We start from the raw sequence: 13,565 nt of genomic DNA on the forward strand, positions 1-13,565 counted from the left end.
GAGAAGTTGGGCATTGAAAGCAGTGTAAGCAATGAGGTACAAAGATGCAGAGAGAAATTTGGGTTTAAGAGAACCCATCATGGAATGTGTCACCATCTGATGAATGTGATCAGAATGATGGGCTATGGGCTGGACAAAGACAGACGAAATGAGTGCAGGAGAGGGCATCAATGGGCCAGAAGAGACAAAAACAACTAGAGGAGAATCGAGTGAATAAGGCGCAGTGGAACCTGGGGCAGGAGACGCTGAGAAGGAGGAGGGATCAGGCAGGTCAGGCACAAGGTTGGTAGCGGGGGATGGGGTGATAGTATCAGAGGAGGGTAAGAGATTGATCAAAATCATCATGGGATAAACGCCCCACTGTGCAAGATCGGGTTAAGAGACAAGAGAGGAAAGACCAGGTGGAGCAAAGAGAGACTCATCAAAGAGCACATGACGAGTGACATAGGTACAAGAGGTTGGAGAATGAAAGCAAATATAACCCTTATGATGAGGGGGTAACCAAGAAAGATACAAGATTTGGTTTTCAGTTAAAACTTGGTGGAGTTGTAGTGGGTAAAAAAGAGGTAGTAGACATATCCAAATACATAAAGATGATGATAGGCAGGAGACTAGTTGAAGAGAAGTTCATAAGAAGTTTTACGATTAAGTACTAGAGTAGGTAAACAATTGATAAGATAGACCACAATTCAAAAAACATCAACCCAGAAGCTGTAGGGTAAGGATGCGCTACTTAAGAAACTGAGACCCATTTTCACAACATGCTTATGATTCCGCTCAACCAGTCCATTTTGTTCGGGCGTGTGGGGGTAGGAGAAGCGATGAAAAATAACATTGCTTTGAAGATAAGTCTCGAACTCATCACTTGTGAATTCACCATCATTATCGAATTGAAAAGATTTAATGCGAAACCCAACTTGACTTTTCAGAATAGATTTGAAACCTTTGAAGCAGTTAAACACTTGAGATTTGGTTTTCATAGGAAAGAGCCATGAAAAATGACTAAAATCATTCACAATTAAAAGGTAAAAACCAAAACTTTCATGAGAGATAACATGAGCAGGGCCCCAAACATCAACATAAAAAAGTTCAAGGGGTTGTGAGCTATATGATAAGAAATGTCCAAATGAAAGTTTTCTAGCTTTTCCAACAAGACAGTGTTCACAAATTGTGGTACTCTTATCATTATTAAGAGAAATAACATTATTACTTTTAAGGAAAGAAACAATCTTTTTATTTGCGCGACTGAGATGTTGGTGCCAAAGATCAAACATAGCTGGAAGTCCTGTATATGCTGCCATCATCGAGGTGCCACTCTCCTTAATTGGGTAGAGTCCCGTGTTGGTTTTTGGTCCCTAAATAAGAATCTTGCTTGTTTGCCGATCCTTAACAAAAAATTCAAATGAAGTGAATTAAAAAATACAATCATTATCCTTCGTGAATTTGCCCACAGACAATAATTTTTTAGCAATGTCAGGAACGTGAAGGACATTCTTTAAATCAAACATAGAGCCTTTAGAAGATAAAACCAAATCGCCAACATGAGAGATGGGTAACGTCTTACCATTCCCTATCATAATGGAGTTGTTGCCCTAATAGGTGAATTTGTTTGCAAACTATTGGTCATCCATAGTCAGATGATTGATGGCATCAGTGGCAGAGTACCAATGGGCTTCAGTTGGCTGTCGTAATGACATAGCGAAAAAAACTTTGGGAATATCCCAACAATTTTTTGCAACATGACCTCACTTGCTGCAGTACTGACAGATGATAGGGCCCTATTGTTTGGGGGTTGATTAAAGTTTCCTAATGGACCCCTGTCCTGACCACGACCTTGATTCCAATGACCCCTATAGGGATCACATCCGCGACCTCTTCGCTAAGAGGTTGTAAAAGCAGTTTGAGAGGATTCTTGATTTTCTACCTGTTTGGGATAAGACATGATGACCCTCCTTTCCTGATTAATTGGGAGATCATACAAATCAACAAATAAGTGATGAGTGACTCCGGTGGTAATTGAAATAACAAAACTCTCATATTCAATGGGAAGACTGTTAAGAGAGATTTGCACGAAATCGATGTCATCAACTGAACTATTTGCGGCATCAAGAGAATCAACAAAAAATTTGATTTGTTTTAGATAGGTGTCTATATCCATGCTTTCTTTCTTAATGAAGGTAAGATCCTTCTTCAGGAGCATAATCCTTAGTGGCGATTGAGAACCATGAGACTTCTCTATCATGACCCAGACTTCACGTGCAATTTTGGTTCTCATAATTTGGCTAAGCACCATGTCAGAGACTGTAACTTTGATCCAGCTTAATGCAAGTTGGTCGGACTTGCGCCAGATGTAAAATGCATGATTTGCTTCTTGTTTTTCGCCTTCTGAGAGGACAAACTCGAGAGGTTCAGGAGAGGAGCTATCTACAACTCTGAGAAGATCTTGACTTATCATGACTGACTTAAGTAAGATCTCCAGAGAAGGAAGTTTTCTCTATTCAACTTGATTGATACTAGACTTGCAACGACATTTCACTAGGTTGTGGCAATGCTGGAAGCCATTGAAATCCTCAAGGGAGTTTCAAGCCCTGATACCATGAAAGAATAACGACAAATGAGGAAACCTGCTTAGACACACATTTTTTCATGAGTGCAAGGTTTAATCATATTAAAATATACAAATGACTACATTAGAGAAGACGATTAGAGGTTGTTGCTATATTAGAGGAACTGACCAACTTGATGTGAGGAGCCGACCTACATTATGGGAACCGACTAGCTACATTAGAGGAACCGTGAGTCGATGATTGTGGTAACTCTAGCTACATTAGAATAACCATGTGACGATAATTATGGTAACTCCAGGTTTCAACCTGGAGGATTATCATTTGAAATGATTGATTCTTGTATGTTTATCTTATTAGATGCCACATTGGGTTCGAACTTGTGATGTCCCGTCAACTTGGTGACATTCTGATGCGAACTGGTTATCTGATTCGTAAAGAACTACGCTAAGATCAGAATTTCAACCATTGGCCACAATGTATAAAAATCTGATTCACGACTATAGGCTTGATTTTTGTTCTGGAGTTTGAATGCCCTACAATTTTTTATACTGATCCTAATCCCGCCACTGTTACTACGACTGTAGAGTGGAAAGAGAATGATGGTATATGTAGTGGTTGCATTCTGTTGGCTCTGTCCAACACTTTGTTTGACGTATACAGTTTCTCTTCTACCACTGCTAAAGCCCTATGGGATCAACTTGACAAAAAGTATAATACCGAAGACCAAGGTCTTGAAAAGTACTTTGTTGCTAAGTTTCTGAAGTATCAGATGGTTGAGGGCAAGTCGGTTACTGAACATGCACATGAGTTTCTGCTATTGCTTCATAGTTTGGCTGAGGCTGATATGAAACTTCCTGAGAAGTTTCAAGTGATGACCATCATGAAAAAATTTCTTAAGTCTTGGGTAGACTTTGACATGTCTCTCAAGCACCGTAGAAGAAAGATTTCTCTCGATGATCTAATGGTAGCCATAACCATTGAGGAAGAGCATAGGAGTTAGAAATAAGTTGTGATGCCAACTGAACAACCTAAAGTTAATATGATAACCGGATCATTTAAAGGCAAGGGCCAAAAAGCTAAACCTGCAATGAAAAACCAATTTAAGCCTAAGGCCAAAATCCAGAAAAAAACAAAGAACAAACCTTGCTGGAACTGTGGACAAGTTGGGCACTGGGCCAAGGAATGTCTTTCCAAAAAGGCCAAAGCTCATGCGACCACAGATGGTACTCCTTAAGTCAACATGGTGACTGAGGATGTTGGGATCAACGCTGAGAATGTTTCTATTAACCCTCAAATCTATCTTGTTTATGAGCCAACTGAGTGGCTGGTTGACACTGGGGCTAATGTGCGCGTTTGTGCTGATAAGTCTGTCTTTGTCTCTTATCAGGCTGCTGAAGGCAGATCCGTGACTATGGGCAACTCCACAACTATAAAGGTGTTGGGGATTGGATGCGTGGACCTGAAGTTTTCTTCAGGACGAGTTCTATCTCTACATATAGTGCATCATGTGCCTGTAGTTAGAAGGAATATTTTAAGTGGTTCATGTCTAGTTAGAAAGGGTTATGAGTTTAACTTTAAATGTAATAAAGTTATTATTTTGCATTATAGAACATTTATTGGCAAATGGTATTTAGATGATGGTTTATTTAAACTTCGTGTTGAACATATTTGCAGTAATAAATTAGAGAATGATATTTCTTTTGATTCATTATCTAATGTTGCTTACAATATAGAATCATCTGATTTGTGACATAATAGATTAAGTCATGTGAATTTTAATTCTGTAAAATACATGATGAGCTTGAAGATGATTCCTGAACCTTCCTTAGATAAAACAAAAAAATATAAAATTTGTGTGCAAGCAAAACAATATAGAAAACCATTCCATACCATTATTAGAGATTTTGAAATATTGGATTTAGTGCACACAGATATCTGTGAGTTTAATGAAGTATTAACTAGAAATCATAAAAAGTACTTTATCACTTTTATAGATGATGGCACTAAATACTGTTATGTGTATATGCTAAAATTAAAAGATGAAGCTTTTGATAAGTTTCTTATTTTTAAGAATGAAGCAGAAACACAATCGGGTAGAAAACTTAAAAAATTGAGGTTCGATAGAGGAGAAGAATATACGTCTAACAAAATAGATGAATATTGCCAATCCATTGGCATAGTTAATGAGTTTACCGCTCTATATTCTCCTCAATCTAATGAGATTGCAGAAAGAAAGAATCGAACCTTAACTGACATAATAAATATTGTGTTTGGGAGTTCTGGATTACCTACCTATATGTGGGAGGATGCTTTGAATACGGCTTGCCATATTCTGAATAGAGTTTCCCAAAAGCATAAGGATAGTAGCCCATTTGAACTCTGAAAAAATAGAAAATCTAAATTAAAATACCTCAAAGTGTGTGGGTGTCTTGCAAAGGTACTTGTCCCAGAGCACAACAGAAAGAAGCTGAATTCTAAAACCGTAGATGCTGTCTTTTGGGGTTATGTAGAAAACAATTATGTCTATATGTTTTTAGTAATTAAGTTTGAAATATCTGGCATAAATGTAAACTCTATTGTTGAGCTTCGAGAAGCTACATTCTTTGAGAATGTATTTCTCATGAAAGTTGGTGTACCTTAGAATCTTTCTTCTTTAGATGTACCTTCAACTTCCGGTTATATTCTTGAACATGTAGAAAGGATAACAGATGTGGGGGTTAAGCCATCTTGTTTTCACTCTCAACCAAATGAGTCTGAGGAAGTGGTTGAATCAAGAAGGAGCAAGAGACCATAGATTACCAAGGATTTGAGAAGTGATTATATCACTTACCTTATCGAGGATGATCCTCCCACTTTCCGAGATGCAATGACTTCACCTGAAGTAAGGCATTGAAAAGAAGCCATAAAGAGTGAAATGGACTCCATTGTCTCTAATGACACTTGAGAACTGATTGACCTTCCTTGTGGTAACTCTACTATTAGGTGCAAATCATTCTTTAAGAAGAAGTTAAAACCAGATGGATCCATTGATAAGTACAAGGCTAGACTGGTTGCCAAGGGGTTCAAACAAAAAGAAGAAATAAATTATTTTGATATCTATTATCTGGTTATACGGATGACCACAATTAGGGTGCTTATTGCACTGGCTTCTATTTATGATCTCTCGATCCATCAAATGGATGTGAAGACTGTCTTTTTGCATGGAAATATTGAAGAAGAGATCTATATGGATCAACCTGAGGGTTTTGTGGCTTCTGGTAATGAAAATAAAGTTTGTAGACTTGTTAAGTCATTATATGAAGTACAACAAACCCCTAAACAATGGCATGATAAATTTGATAAAGTTATTTTATCATTTGACTTTGTTGTCAATGAATCTGATAAATGTGTTTATTTCAAAGTTAAAAGTGATGCATGTATCATTTTATGCCTGTATGTAGATGACATTCTATTGTTTGGTTCCAATATGGGAATTATGAATGAGACGAAGTAATTTCTTAGTAGTAAATTTGATATGAAGGATATGGGTATTGCAAATGTGATCTTAGGCTTAAAGCTGACTCGTTCAGCTGATGAAATAACTATTTCTCAATCTCATTATGTTGAGAGTTGAGAAAGTACTTGAAAAATTTGGCTATAACAAAGAAAGATCTGTAGCAACTCCATATGACCCTTCTACTCCTCTTTATAAGAATATGACTGGTGTTCTTGTGTTTCAATTAAAATATTATCAAATTATTAGAAGTTTGATATATCTTGCGAATTGCACCAGACCAAATATTGCGTTCTCTGTGACAAAATTAAGTAGATACACAAGTTGTCCAAATCACATTCATTGCAAGGCATTGGACAGAGTACTTAAGTACCTGAAAGGAACTATTTCCTTGAGTTTGCATTATAAGAGATTTCTTGTCATACTTGAGGAATATAGTGATGCAAGCTGGATAACCATGAACTTTGAGAGTTATGGCATAACAGGGTATGTATTTACCTTGGGTGGCGGCGTAGTCGCCTGAAGGTCAGTAAAGCAGACCATCTTGTCACAATCTACTTTTGAAGATGAGCTCTGTGCTTTAGATATCACAGGAATGAAAGCTGAATGGTTAAAGAGACTTCTAGAGGAACTTTCTTTAATGAGCAAACCAATTTCTATAATATCTGTGTATTGTGACAATATGGTCATAATTGCAAAAATCAAAAGCACAAAATATAATAAAAAATAGAGAAGACACATCCAAGTCAGAATAAAATCTGTAAAGAAACTGATGTCTCAGTTAGTGGTTGTTATGGACTATGTAGGATTCAAAGAGAAAACAATTGATCTATTAACGAAAGGACTAGATAAGTCATTAGTCCTGAAATCCAGAGAGGGGATGGGACTAAAACCCATTAGTAGTTCATCTACAGTGGCAACCCAACCTATCTGAGTAGAGATCCTACAAAGTGGGTTCAATGAGGTAATAACAAGCTATAGGGTGAACTGGATAGCACTTTCTTAATGTGATACTATGTATCCGTGTCTTTTTTCTTGATTATTCTGAAAATGTGTTGTAGCTGCTAGAAAAAGAAGAGTGAAAACTCTGAATGGGTTCGACGCCTTCTAGGCGAGATGTTAGCAGTGCATCTCTAGAGAATCCCACCTATGTGAGTGTGACTGTGTAGCCGCAGTTTAAGGAATTGGGTTATTCCTGAAGTTACTCATGAAACAGGATTCGAGTGCATGGCCATTAACGTGCCGCCCTTAAAGATTACAACCAGAACCTTTATCATATTGTTGCTAATGGATACTCTTACACTAAAGGTTCAAGTTCAAGACTTTAGTTTACTTCGTTCCTGTGGGGGTAAAGTTAGCCAACTAAAGTAGTGGTTCAAACCGAAAGGTACCATTACTGAAAGCATGATATATCCTGCTTCAGATTACTCTATCTTACATCTTTGTTTCCTCCTATTTTTATTCTTTGAATTTGTGGGGGAATGTTGGATGCAAGAAGAGATGAGTAAATAATTCAAAGAAGAAAATAATTTGGGGACCACTCCCTTTATAGAGTACTTTTTGAACTTTGATGATGTGGAATAGTTCTATATTGATGAATCACAAAATGGTGGTGGGGTTTATATCTTACTTGGTGATTCAATCATTTATTCCAAGAACAAGAGGGATGGTATGGTTACCACACATACGCACGCCCGTCTGCCGCGCCGAGCCGGGTCCGGGTCTGAGTAATTGGCTCTTTAGGGCCATATCCATTAAGCTAAGTCTAATGTTTTTTTTTGTCTTGCATTAATTGTTTTATTTGGATTAAATAAAAGAAAAAGAGAAAATGGATAACAGATCATTCCATTGAAGGGTCACGTCACTTCGTAACAGGTAACAAATTTCTTTCACGTCTTTAGTATCCGTTCAGGGATTATAAAATGTGGTTAGAGGACTGCGGTTATGAATACGCAAGTGACTCAAGATTTTTTTTGTTTTCTCTCTCCTTGCTCTGTCTTGCTTCCCTGGGGGCGTTTCTCGGAAAGAGGAGTTCTACCGCAGTCGTTCATAGAGGTTGCTTTCGAAGGGTGATCTTTCATCGGAGTGCACTAATCTAGATCGTCGAGGCTATTGTATCCTGAGGGAAGGACGTTGGACCCTTTTGCACTGTATGTGGGGGCAAATCTTCTCTAAGGAGAGTATTTTTATATGCCTTAGCGTATTGCAGAATATTAACATGTTTTCATTGTTGTTCTTATTTTGTTCTATGCATATGTTTGATCTGTTGTCCTCGTCTGGATTTTGGTTTAAAATGAAACTTGACATGCTTGAACCCTGTTACAGTTTGAATCTATTGTTAAACATGCATATTATGTTGTATTGTTATCTGATTTGCATCATGATAATTTTTTGGTTCTACCATGTCCATGGGTACATAACAAGATGTTAATATTTTACGATCATCACAGAGAAGGGGTTTGACAGCTTTGTCAGAAATATGAAATGATTTAGAGGCTTTGGAATACTGATACATAGAACCAGGTTGATTTAAGCTTGTGATTCCATGCTACACATGATGTTTTTTCTCCAAATATTTTGCAAGGAACATCACAAACTCCAAAAATACTCGAGACATGGTACAAAATTTTAGGAGTACAATTAGCAGTGAGATTAACATGAGTTAAATGAAGAACAATTTTTTGATAATAAATTATTTGGAGTGATATGAATTAACTCTTAAAATGTAAAAATGATAAGTCTAACTACAGAATAGAAGCCAAAAAAGGCAGAGGCAAAGACAGGCATACCTGAAAAGGAGCAGAAGATGTAGTATAGCCTGGGCCTTTTTAATTTCTAAGGCTGAATTCCACAAGATGAATCTATTCCTATAACTACTGAATTCTCCAGTTATTCACATATGAACATTCACGGTCCCAGGATTAGAAATTTAGAAGTATTTTTAATAAATTCCTCTACTTTAGGCTGCAAACTGCAGCCTGACATTTCAAGCATACCAGGTTCCACTTTCTACCCTTTCTCTGGGGTCTTTGGACCTTAGACAACCCAAATTTTGGTGAAAATAGCTAGAGCATCCAAACAATTGCTGGCTTATGCTGGGCATGAACCTTGTGTAAAAATGATTAGTCTGAGAAAATTTCAAAGAAAGATTCAGATGGCTTATTAGCCTATTGCTTGTCCCTGTCTGACCTGAGTATAGAGGAAACCAAAGGCTCAATACTCTGAAAGACTCAGGTGTTGCTCATCAAGAATATATATTTGGCGAGAATGGCTCATTATCTCTTTCTCACATGTTTGTGTGTTGTTCCTTCATCTTATAAGTCATCTGGTTATTGTTGCTTGCTACTTGCTAGTTCATTTCAATGTGAAGAGGCACTGACCGTTTGCTCATTCACCTGGATAAAAAGGTTGGGCTCAATTGGATGCGAGAGGAAGTTGGTTAATGGCGTCCATTTTGGTCTTGTAGAAAATATGGAAAGTGTTTCCTTCTAATCCTCTTTTCCATTGGTTGAGGTGATACTGTTATCCTTTTTTGTTGTATACTCTTGGCTGCATTTCAGCATTGAACATTTTCTTGTAAATATGTCTTCTGTGGATTGATCTCTTGTTTCTGTCTTTTCTGTTGTGACATTGAAGGCCTTTGTAATTGTATGTACTTTAAAACCAAGAACAAAGACATTGTTTTAATTGCGAGCTCCCTCTTCAAATACTGCTACATAATATACTGATACAGCTTTCCATTCTGGCAGTCATGTCTTCATTTTGCAGAAGTGGAGAGCCTACTGAACTGCATTTTTTGTGTCAAGCTTATTCTCTGTTAAATGTGAAAAGGTTATGCATATAATCATGATGAAAATACTTGCTACTGATTAAAATCCTGGGAATTTACTAAACTGCCAAAGATTATGATAAGCCTATACCCTAGAGATGTGAAGTGAGGATTTAAAAGAGAGTTAGTTAACTGATCATATTTGTATTTGTCCTGCTATAGATTTATCACCCTTAATGCACAGATTACAAAATTATAACAATTGTACAACTATTCTTTGCTGCCTGTCAGATCACATTGAAAATATCTTATAAAAGAAAATCTTGTTGAAGTTAATCTTGTTTGCAAACCACTGGTTTCCATAAAAGAAAAATTTTGTCAAAGTTTTTATTTGTAAACCATTCAGTGAGGGTAGTATCATGCTAACTATGCTCTCAACATAGTTACCAGGATACAAAATGGATACAGGAAGCAATACTTGAACCGAAAGGGGGGAAGCGAGTGTCAAAAAGTAGTATGATGCGTGAAGTGGGATTTTTTTTTTTAAAGCAATTGTGGAAGTATGTGAGAAGCAAAACAAGAAACATATAGAAAACGATGGGGAAACTAGGGGAAAGTGAAAAATAATTGATGTTGATATGAAAAACATAAAAACCAACAGGGAAGCGAGAGGGAAATGATTTGAGAAGCGAGTGTGAAGTGCGCTTCCTATAATATAGGAATCACACTTCTCATAAATTGGAAGTGCATTTCCCCACGCTTCTCCCTCTTCAAGTGAAGCGTGGTGCTTCCCCCCCCTAACGGGGTGCTTCCGGTAACTATGGTCCTCAATGTGAATTCTTGTTGCTGTATATTTATTCAAGGAACAGTTCATGTGGTTTATTGAAATTGTGGGATATCATGGGCATGGGGTTTGTTCATTTGCCATATATTGCACATGATCACTTTTGTAGTTTCAGATCGGTAATGGGCAACGTTCTTGGACTACACCATGGGTTTTCCTTATTTGTAGGTTCTGTTGTTGGCAAAGGATTAAAGATGTGACATCATTAGGACTGGACACACACACACACACACACACACTGTACTGTACTGGAGAATACGAAAGTATAATTGATACCGGTTATATGGAATCATTTGTTATATAGTTCCCTCTCTCTCGCTGTGTGTGTGTGTGTGTGTGTGTGCGTGCAAGGGTTATGCGAAGGAGGAATTTTGATGAAGGATGTCAAAGAAAAAGATAATTGCTTTATATTTATGCTTCTGAACATTGATGTTTCTTCTTTATCCAAGCTTCGAATCAATGTCACAGATGTCAAGGAAAAAGATGACTGCCATAAACTTTAGGCTTCCGACAATTGTTGTTTCATATTTATCCGTGCTTCAGATCAATGTCATGAATGTCATTATCAGGACTTTCTTGGCAAGGAAAAGTCTTGCAATGAATTTAAATTTGTTTTCCGGAAAGCCTCAAGAAAATCTCAGCATGTATAAAATTTTAACAATTTAATGTATATATATATATATATATATATATATATATATATATATATATATATATATATATATAAAAACACAAAGAAAAACACAAAAATGAGGAAATAGGTGATACACAAGTACTCTATTATTTCCTTTTTATTTTCTATACTTTTAAACGTTGAAGAGCGTATTATCAATTGATGAGTTGTTCATCTTTTCGAATTGATTGATTTAATAGGAAAGCATGGTGGATGTGCTTAAAAGCAAACAATTGAAAAAAAGAAGGAAAAATGAATGAAAGAGGACCATAAAATACAACTTATGGTTCAAGCCAATAGTAGTTGTGGATCCAATGGTACCTTTCCCAATTTAATTCTGCTTGAGGTAGAGTAGCATTAGGCTGGATGAGGTCCCAAGGCTCCTCCTCTTCAACAAGCTATATTGCAATGCTTGGTTTTACCTTAGCCATTTTCAAAGTCCTTTTCGGCACAAGTTCTATGATCTAAAAAGTTCATTTATGTGGTCTATGATGATTTTGAGGAGCTGACTATGCTATCATAATTTATGGTACATAAGTTTCATTCACATCCAGTCCAACCCCCATCTCACAAGTTACTTTGTTCATGTGGCTAGGTGCATTTTTCTCATGCAGATGTGTCAGTATGGCCATTTGCATTGGTAACATTCCAGGACCATTTATCTTGAACCGATCCATCTTATGCCAGCCATTCAAAATAAGATATAGAGCTGTATGTTTCAGTTCACCATATCCTATTGCTACTGCATGAAGATTGTTTACTTGGTGTATTGGAAAGCTGAAACCAACTTTGCTCTAAATGCTATATACTAGAGGGGGGACCGGTCTAGGGGACCAAGTTTCTTCTTCTGGTTCAAGTGGCTAGTATCTGCATGAAGTATGGGCTTACTGGTGTCCGCTTTTAAGTTTTCAAAAAGACAAAATTATGGCTGCGAGGGTTTCTGACATTTGTTAGCTTTTGAATTTTATAAATGGAAAAAGTTGCTTTTCTTCCATGACGAAGAACCCTCTCCGAAGCGAGGAAAACCCTGGGTGGGGCCCCATGACCATACACGAAGTTTGGAAGTTTCTAATTGAGTGTGCAAATAAACAGCTCTCAGAGGTTCAAAATTTTCACAGACCAACCAAGAATTTATCTCACCTTATGGACGTGTGGAAACACATTTTTGCAACATGGGTGTGAGAGAGAGAGTCAATTTAAGACCGGAAGGGAGCCCGTTTTGAGCCTAGAACCCCAAAGTTGATTTGCGAAGAACCTAATTAATTAGGATACCCAGGTTTTTCAAACTTGCTTGCAAGGTGTACTTTTTGTGTCATAGGCCATGGATAGACCTAAGAAGCTGTTGATTGTGGAACCGACCAGTGATGTTGAGATCCCATGAGTTGAGGAGCTTAGAATAGAGGAGGGTATCTAAAATCCAAATTCACCTGGGGTGTGCTCACAAGGGCCTCATAAGCCTCAGTCCAAGGATTTGAAATCTAAGAGAAGATCCAAAAGCCCAAACCCAAGGAGAAAGAAATGAGGAAACTGAAGGAAAAGAGATTCTCAGAAAGAAATCCCAAGAAAATAAGAAAATAGAAGAAATAAAAGGAAAAAAATAGAAGAGAAACCCAGTTATAGAGAGAAGAAATCTCACATGGGTTTTCACTTCGCCCCTGATGAGAAAGAGGCCCTCTTTCTTGTGAAAGATGGTCTCTTTCATGGGAAATGGGGTAAAACAAATGCCCCCTTAAAATTAAAGGGTCGGTTCATGTGGTTTGGAACCAGCCACATGGGGGAGAAGGAAGCCAAGAAAGGTTAAGTACAAAAGAATCCATGTTGTTTTGGCTCAAAATTATTAGCCTTTCGAACCAAGCTCATTGGCCAAATAACTGTCTCTTTGCCTAACTTTTTTGGGAAATGGTTTTACCGACAAAATTTACTTAATGAAATTTTTTTAGTCGCACATTGATCATTTTTTAGGAACACAATGGGTTTAAAATGAGTAGAGTTGAATTTGAGGGCAAACGACAATTGAACTTTGAATTTTAGATTTTGCTTTGGACTTGGACTTGGTCTTGATTCTTTTTACTATTTTTGTGGACCTTTTTGAACCTTATAAAACCTCTTTAAAGGAGAATTAATAACCGTCTTAAAAGAGATTTAACACAAAAAATGGTTTAAGAGGTTGAACAGCTGATAAGGGCCTTTCTAAACCATAACTGAGTGTGCCACCTAGC

This window comes from Nuphar pumila, chromosome 14 (assembly GCF_984573655.1).
Source record: "Nuphar pumila chromosome 14, dmNupPumi1.hap1.1, whole genome shotgun sequence".
Taxonomy (NCBI): Eukaryota; Viridiplantae; Streptophyta; class Magnoliopsida; order Nymphaeales; family Nymphaeaceae; genus Nuphar; species Nuphar pumila.